Below are 9,621 nucleotides of genomic sequence, written 5' to 3'. Positions count from 1 at the left end.
ATCATATAATATGTACTGTTGTAACTTGCCTTCTTTCCACACTGATAATGTCATAGATATCTTTCCATGTCGGTAAAAATACGTATCATCACTTTTCTCTAAAATGAAAATAACTTGTGTTTTCTAATTATAAAAGTAATAACTGTTTTGTGGGGAAATTTAGAAAATATGGGAAGAGGAAACGGAAGGATTGTCCATAAAACTGCCATCTACACATAGATAATGTTTTTATGCCATCATTTTTAATGATCACCTGACAATTTATTGATGCCTCTACCTTGATTTAATTAGGGCTGTTTCCATTATTTCTGTGCGGCTGTGTGCTGACCATTCTGCTCTGTGCCTGTGTCTCTAGCTTGCATCTCTAACTTCTTTTTTTTTTGTTTTTTTTTTGCTTTTCTTTTCTTAATTAATTACTTTATTTTAATTGGGAGATAATTACTTTACAATATTGTGATGGTTTTGGGCATCTCTAACCTCTTGAGCCCCACATTGGATGGCCTCTTCAGTCTTTCCCCTGGAGTTGCTCCTAGCCGTCTCAAACTTAACAAGTCCCAAACAGAACTCATGCTCTTTTCCCTCCTTCAATTCTGCTTTGGACATGACTGAGCGACTGAACACCAACAACAATGGATCTGCTTCTCTTCCTAGTTTCTGTTTCATTAAATATCATCAGCATCCACCCAGTTACCAGTCTAAAATTCTAGGAGATGTCCTAAGTTTTCACCTTCCTCTAATCCACCAGCAAGTACTATGGCCCTCCACATTCAAAATGTACCTCACAACCAACCACTTCTCACCACCTCCACTAAGACCTCAGTCCCCACCACAAGTCACTTCTCAGATGGATGCTGTAAGACTTCAGGTCACATATTGAACAGCTTTCTCACCTACACTTGGAAACAGCTACATCCTTCATAGGCCTATTTTTTTTTTTTTTACAGTGGTACTTAATTCTAACTGATTAAATTTTTCCACATACAAGTACTGGGTTCCTTGCTGCTCTGTGTTGAAGGATCTGCAGTTCATCAGGCTGTCATCCAGTCATTCATCCCATGATGGAGTTAGGTATCTATGGTACCTGGGGCAGTGTGGTAGGCAGGCTGTAGGGTGACCGACACAGAGTGGCATCTAGTTTGCATGGAGCTCAAGTGTGACTAGAGAGACTTTAAGTAATTTCCAAGTGATTATGTAATTACAGTGGGTTCAGTGTTCTAAAGGAGGAGTTGGAAGAGGGTTCACTGTGATCATGTGTAATGGAGGAATAGCCCAGCCTTGGGAGGGATACGGAGGCCCACCCTAAGGAGGCAGTGCTGAAGTGAGGGACCAAGGGGGCAAAGCCCAGAGTGGAGGAGGGCTTTCCAGGTGGAGAAGAGTACCTATGAAAGCCCCGAGTCTGGCCAGAGCTTCATCAACTGAGATACTTAAGCAGGCTGCGGCAGAGCAGGAGTTGGGGGCTGAGATGCAGGCTGAGAGGCTGACAAGGTGGGTGCAGGATTTTTGATGTTAATGTCATAATAGTAGGAAGCTATCGAAGGGTTAGGCTGTTTGGATTTTGATTTTATAATCAAAGTATTATAGCCACTAGATAACAGCGTAACCTCGAGGTTATGGTGAAAACAACAGTCTAGCCCTCTCCTCTCCTGTTCCATCACCCAGAAATGTGATGCCAGCTTTACATGCTGTCTCCTTTGAGTTTCTTTGGTTACTGTCAAAACTAAATTGTATATTTATGCATCTTTCTTGATTTGACAATGTTGGGGAGTTACGAAAGAAGACAGCTTACATCACCTCCCTTGTTGGCATTCATATTCACAACAGTGGTTCCTGTTCCATCACCATTAGTCCATAAAACACTTCCCCTTTATGGAAGGGGATATAATAACCCTGGATCAGTATAAATGCTGAATGTTTGCCTTTGATAACTAAATTCCAGAGTAAGGAGATGGTGTAATGATCACCTGAAATGGTGGCAAAATATTTGCTGTTGTATTTTCTATTCTCTTTGATGTCAATACAGACTCATGGAATTTTACTTATTAAATGTTTTACTATGCAGCCAAAGTCACCATTCTTTCTTGATCAAATTATTCCAAATGTGGCCAATGAGATTCCCTTTATGCTGGCACCTGTGTTGTTTTGGCATACCCTTATTAATTAGTCTTTGAGTAATTCTTTGCTTTCTGGGATAAGACATTCCATCCCAATGTGTGCTTTCCTAACCCAGAGCTGGTTCCAAGAGTTCTGGATCCTTTTAGTGGGAAATGGTATTTAGAATCCAAGATTTTGGTGTTAGATGTGCACACTCTTACTGGGGTGCCATTGTATCTATTATCTTTCAGTGGACAAAGCTAGAAAACATACTGAAAAGCTTTCTTACCTCACAAATACATAACAATGTCTACAATGGAAATTAACATTAGCGGGTTTGTCTTCAACTTTATTTTACCCTTATATATCTTTTTCTTACACAAAAAAAGTTCATTCCTAATTAACATTAAAGGTTACTTACTTTATCTTGTAATACACATAAAATAATTAGCAAATTATAATATCATTAGTACTACGAAAATAATAATTATGAATGACGTTTCAGATTTCTCCTTGTCCTTAGGATATATCTCACCAGGATCGTAAAATCAAGATTATTGTGTTCAAAAACCACCTGGAGAATTTGCTTCTAGTAGTAGTGAGGTAGCTCATTTTGGACTACCTCCCACCTCCTTGCAGATAACAGCTAACAACTCAAGATAAAAATAAAAAGCCACTTGTTTTAAGACACTAGAGAGAGACTGAAAACAGGCAGAAACTAGAGGGAAGTCGATACTTGGAAGAAGGAAACTGCATTAGATGAAAAACAGCTATTTACCCATGGGCAGCCCTCCTCAGTGCTGCTGCAGGGAAACAGACTTTGATAGAGACCTAGACTCAAGGGTTAAGGAATAAGAGGAATGAAGGCAGAAATTCTGGAAATCAGATTAGCCACAGGCAGTGGGGAATGTAGGCAAATTCTTCATAGAAACTCTATACTAAACTCCAGCTAAGGCAGAAGGAATGAATAGAGAGTTCAACTGCTGCTCACCACAAGGAAGACTGAAGATCTCTTCAAGAAAATTAGAGCTACCAAGGGAACATTTCATGCAAAGATGGGCACAATAAAAGAAACGGTATGGACTGAGCAGAAGCAGAAGATATTAAGAAGAGGTGGCAAGAATACACAGAAGAACTACACAAAAAAGATCTTCATGACCCAGATAACCACAATGGTGTGATCACTCACCTAGAGCCAGACATTCTGGAGTCTGAAGTCAAGTGGGCCTTAGGAAGCATCAATAAGAACAAAGCTGGTGGAGGTGATGGAATTCCAGCTGAGGTATTTCAAATCCTAAAAGATGATGCTGTGAAAGTGCTGCACTCAATATGCCAGCAAATTTGGAACACTCAGTAGTAGCCTCGGGGCTGAGAAAGGTCAGTTTTCATTCCAATCCCAAAGAAAGGCAGTGCCAAAGAATGTTCAAACTACTGCACAGTTGAACTCATCTCACACGCTAGCAAAGTAATGCTGAAAATTCTCCAAGCTAGGCTTCAACAGTATGTGAACTGAGAACTTCCAGATGTTCAAGCTGGATTTAGAAAAGGCAGAGGAACCAAAGATCAAATTGTGAACATCCATTGGATCATAGAAAAAGCAAGAGAATTCGAGAAGAACATCTACTTCTGCTTCATTGATTGCACTAAAGCTTTTCACTGTATAGATCACAACAGACTGTGGAAAATTCTTAAAGTGAGGGGAATACCAGACTGCCTGACCTGCCTCCTGAGAAATCTGTATGCAGGTCAAGAAGCAACAGTTAGAACTGGACATGGAACAATGGACTGGTTCCAAATTGGGAAAAGAGGCTGTATATTGTCACCCTGCTTATTTAACTTATATGCAGAGTATATCATGAGAAATGCCAGGCTGGATGAAACACAAACTGGAATCAAGATTGCCAGGAGAAATATCAATAACTTCAGATATGCAAATGACACCACCCTTATGACAGAAAGTGAAGAGGAACTAAAGAGCCTCTTGATGAAAGTGAAAGAGGAGAGTGAACAAGCTGGCTTAAAACTTAACATTAAACAAACGAAGATCATGGCATCCGGTCCCATCATTTCATGGCAAATAGATGGGGAAACAATGGAAACAGTAACGGACTTTATTTTGGGGGGCTCCAAAATCGCTGCAGATGGTGACTGCAGCCATGAAGTTAAAAGATGCTTTCACCTTGGAGGAAAAGCTATGGTCAACCTAGATAGCATATTAAAAAGCAGAGATATTACTTTGCCAACAGAGGCCCATCTAGTCAAAGCTATGGTTTTCACAGTATGACTCTGGGAATGATCATGACTCTCACATCCCAGTCATGTATAGATGTGAGAGTTGGACCATAAAGAAAGCTGAGCACCGAAGAATTGATGCTTTTGAACTGTGGTGTTGGAGAAGACTGTTGAGTCCCTTGGACTGCAGGGAGGTCAAACCAGTCAATCCTAATGGAAGTCAGTCCTGAGTATTCGTTGGAAGCACTGACGCTGTAGCTGAAGTTCCAATACTTTGGCTACCTGATGCGAAGAACTGAGTCATTGGAAAAGACCCTGATGCTGGGAAAGATTGAAGGCAGGAGAAGGGGACAACAGAGGATGAGATGGTTGGATGGCATCACCAACTCAATGGACATGAGTTTTAGCAAGCTTCGGGAGTTTGTGATGGACAGGGAAGCCTGGCATGCTACAGTCCATGGGGTTGCAAGAGTTGGACACAACTTAGCAACTGAGTTGAACATGCCATACATGAAATTTAATTCAAGATTAATTATGGATCTAAATACAAAGCTTTTATTCTTAGCATACAGAAAGCAGTAATTATTAAAGGGGAAAATGGATACATTGGACTTCATTAAAACTTAAAACTTTTTATTTTCCAAAGGTAAGATTAAGAAAATGAAAAGACAGAAGTGATTGAGAAATAGTTGACACAAGTTGTAAATAGGAAAGTCGTATATCAGACAAATGACTTATATCCAGAATAAAACTCTTACAATCCAATAATAAAAAGACAGTCTATTTTTGAAACAGGAAAAGATTTTAGTAAGTACTTCATAAAGGAAGGCATTTGAGTGATGACCAGTTTTCATGTGAAAAAGTACTAACATTAGTCATCAGAGAAATGCAAATTAAAGCCACAATAAAATACCACTACACATCCACTGGAAGGGCCAAAACTGAAAACTGACAACACCTAATGTTGCTGAGGATAGGGGGTGAGGCTGACTGGAAACTGGTGCCAGGGAAGCTTTCTGTGACAATGGTAACATCTTTTATCTTGATAGGGTTTGGCTTATACAGGTCCATACACTTGACAGAACTCATCAGATGGTGCACTTAAAATTTGTCATTTCACTGGATGTAAATTTTTCCTAAGAATGAGTTTTCATCTCTAGTTAATGGTATACATGCTAACTTGTTTGGAGATGAAGCATACTGATGAACTTTGAAATGCATCAAAAATAAGATGGATTGATGTGTGGATGAATCATGTCAATAATGGTAGAATCTGGGTGATAGATATATGGGTGTTCTTTGTACAGTTTGTTCAATTTTTCTGTATGTTTCAAATTTTTCTTCATAATGTGTTGGGGAAAAGTCACTTGGAATAATTCTTTTCTGCGTGGTTATGTTACTGATTTGATGTAGTTAGCTTTATTTGTTTTCAGTGTTGTGGTTTGCTTTTTTCTCTTTATTTGTAGAATACAGTCAAACCTAATTTAATTGGGGAATTGCTCCTTTAGCAAATTTCTTCAGTTATGATTGTGGAATAACAGAGTTATGAGTGTCATAATGATTCTTTATGTGTGTGCTAAGTTGCTTCAGTCGTGTCCAACTCGCCAGGCTCCTCTGTCCATGAGATCCTCCAGGCAAGAATACTGGAGTGGGTCACCATTTCCTTCTCGAGGGGATCTTCCCAACCCAGGGATACAACCAACATCTCCTGCGTTGCCAGGTGTGTTCTTTACCACTAGCGCCACCTGGGAAGCCCAAAGTCGCTCAGTTGTGTCTGACTCTCTGTGACCTCATGGACTGGATAGTCCATGGAATTCTCCAGGCCAGAATACTGGAGGGGGTAGCTGTTCCCTTTTCCAGCAGATCTTCCTGAACCAGGGATCGAACTCAAGCCTCCCACATTGCAGGCGGATTCTTTACCATCCGAGCCACCAGAGAAGCCCAAGAATACTGGAGTAGTTAGACTATCCCTTCTACAGGGGATCTTCCCAACCCAGGAATTGAACTGGGGTCTCCTGCGTTGCAGGTGGATTCTTTACCGTCTGAGCCACCAGAGAAGCCCAAGAATACTGGAGTGGGTAGCCTATCCCTTCTCCAGCAGATCTTCCCGATCCCTGGAATCGAACCAGGGTCTCCTGCATTGCAGGTGGTTTCTTGACCAACTGAGCTACCAGGGAACGGTATGTGGTGTCCCTGGGTCCTGAGAGGTCCTGGCTGAGTGTGCGCCGGGTCTCCCTGCATGCTGTTGGGGGCCTGGGGCTCAGACGTCTCTCCACCCTCACCCCCGCTACGAGTCACTGGCTGTCTCCTCCACATCTCCAGGCTCACTGTGGCCCCTGAACCCCAGACTTGTGCATCCAGCACTGACTTGCCATCTCTGGTCGGCTTCCAGCAGGCTTCTCCAGCTGAACCTGTTCAAGCCTGAGCTCCTGAGCTCCTGGTCCCTCAGGCTTGGCCTTTGCCTGGCCTCCACTTCCTAGTAAATAGCAACTCCGTCTTCTTGGTGGTCAGCTCAGAAAGCAAGCACTAGAGCCCTGAGCTGCTTGCTCCCCAGCTCTGCTCCTGCCATCCTCCTCCGGCCTCCCATCCACTGCGGCCCCCCTGGCCCCTCCAGGTCCCACCCTGCTTGAGGGTCTCAGCCTGGCTCCTCCCTCTGTCAGGAACATTCTTCCCCCAGGAATTCCACGGCTCCCTTTCCGGTCTCCTTCAGGTTGGCTCAGTGGGCTCCTTCCCAGTGCTGCCCTCCCTGAAGCTGGATGCCTGCTTCCACCCAGCCACTTTCCCCTGCCTCACCCTTCCCTTCTCACCATCTCCTATATGCTGTTTGACTCGGTTTCTCCCTGCCTCTCCCCTGGGGTATCTCCAAGGCCTGGAATCAAGCATACATACTGGGTGGATGGGTGGATGAAGTCTGTAGTGGGACCTTGCCCTAAGATTTTGTCTTATAGGGGCAGCCTAGAATACAACCTGCTCTGCTGCTGACTCAGTAGCTTTCTCTGTGTCCAAGTGCACCAATATTCTTTATGGTTGAATCAAATCTGCAATCTGGAGCAGAAAGTGCACACAAAGGGCAGATATGTGGAGTTGAAGTTTTTTGGGGGGAGGTTGTTCTTTTTTTAAACTGATTTGGCTACCTTGGGTCTTAGTTGCAGCATCCAGGATCTCTCGCTGCAGCACATGGACTTTCTAGTTGGGGCGTGCGAGCTCAGTACTTGTAGCGTGTGGGCTTAGTTGCTCCAAGGCCTGTGGGATCTTAGGTCAGTGACCAGGGATCAAACTTGCATCATTCCCTGCCTTCCAAGGCAGATTCTTAGCCACTGGCCCACCAGAGAAGTCCTTGGAGTTAGAGTTTAAGACACTTTTGGAGGATTTGCAATTAGCCCAAAACACAGTATACACTGGTGAAAATTTAAATGGCACCCACACTAGTCCCCCACTTTTTTTTTTGTTTGTTTGTTATTTGGGCCATGGCACACGACTTCCAGGATCTCAGTTCACCGACCTCAGAGTGAACCCGGGCCCATGGCAGTGAAGGTGTGGAGTCCAGATTGCCAGGGAATTCCCAAGTCCTCCATTTTTTGAACAGAAAGGCATGACTTGTTTCATTGTGCTTTACTTTATTAATAGTGTTTCACAGTTCATACGTTTTTTACAAACTGAAAACTTGCGCAACCATTCTTTTCCCGGCAGCATTTGCTGACTTTGTGTCTCTGTGTTATATTATGATAATTCTCACAGCATTTCAGGCTTTTTCATTATTACTGTATCTGTTATGCTGACTTCTGATCAGTCATCTTTGATGTTACTATTACACGGCTCAGATGACGATTAACATTTTTTAGTAATAAAGTTTTTAAGTAAAATCTGCACATTTTTTGGACATAATGCTCTTGTACAGTTTGATAGACTGCAGTCTAGTGTAAACATAACTTTTATATGCACTGGGAAATGACAAAAACTTGTGTGATTCACTTGATTGTAATACTTGGTTTTTTGTGGTGGTTTGGAACTAAACTCGAAGTTTCCCTGAGGTGTGTCTGTACATCCTTTACGAGTGTATAATTTAACAGCACGATTTCCCAGGGCAGCTTTGCAAAACAGGAGAAAGGAATTTTAAAGACTGTCAGGTGCCTTTGCCATCTGTGGCTTCATATTTGGGTAACAATATTTGTGTTTTGCCAACAGATGTGTAGCTTAAAGTACTCAGGAGGATGGCCTTTGAAGAGGCAGATCCTGCTCCTCCCAGCTGCTGGGCCTGGGGGCCTGACTGCCCCTCACTTGGGCCCCAAGCGACCCCTACAGACATCTGGTGCAGGCCCTGTAGCCAGAAGGGACAACTGTGTCTGGCATGCTGCTTTTCCCAGCAGGTCATGAACTTCTGGAGCAGGGAGCCCACGTGACTCCTCGGGGCTTTCCCCTGCAGAGTCCAACGCCCAGCATGGGTGACCAATGGCACCCTCCCTGGGTCTCCTCAGAGCCGTAAGGGACAGGCTTTCTGGCTCACCGGGCAGCTTTGGGGCACACGTGTGTGTGTGTCCGCTCCCTGGACCTGGTGTCCCAGCTCACTCTGCGGGCTTGGGCTGTTCCTTTACCTGCCCAGTGGCTCTGCTTTGGAAGGGCAGGATGCTCTGGCTAATCGATCTTTCTGAGTCTCAGCAATTCAAACTTTTGTTTTGTTTTTGTTTTGGATTGATTATGACACCCACTACTACGAAGAAAAGAAAAGGAATCTGGTATTGTAGGAGGTGGTATGTGGTATCATTAATTGTTTGATTTTTAAGCTTTTTTTTTTTTTTTTTTTTTGCAGTGAGTTCTTTGAATAAATAATTCCGAGAGCTTATCACATAGAAGGCATATGTGTTATCCTTGGTACGTTCTGAATTATCTGGATTTATTTTTGTCTCTTGAATTCACTTACACACAATTCAAAGGCTGCCTTTTTAGCCTACAAAAATAGGAAGAAATAAGCTCAGAATTAATTTGCGTTTTTCAGTAGTTTGAGTTATATTGATTGTGATAACTTGGTGAAAAAGCTGTGTAGCAAGTAAACTTCACATATGATTTATCATGAATACTTTTTGTTTGTTTGCTTACTTCTAAGTACTTGATACCTTTTTTGTTGTAAAAGAATCTCCTACTCTTTGAATCTTGGGTTTGAAGCAGGTGAATCCTAGCTTCTACTTAAAAAAGCCTAAAGGTTGAGTTGGAGGCTTGTGGTGTCCTCTTGTGTGCCCTGAAGCCTAGAGGGAGGCTGTCCATGGCTAATGTTGTGGCTCCATAAGTATCTGGGATCCAGGG

This window comes from Capra hircus, assembly GCF_001704415.2.
Source record: "Capra hircus breed San Clemente chromosome X unlocalized genomic scaffold, ASM170441v1, whole genome shotgun sequence".
Taxonomy (NCBI): Eukaryota; Metazoa; Chordata; class Mammalia; order Artiodactyla; family Bovidae; genus Capra; species Capra hircus.
Note: the sequence above shows the minus strand (reverse complement) of the source record.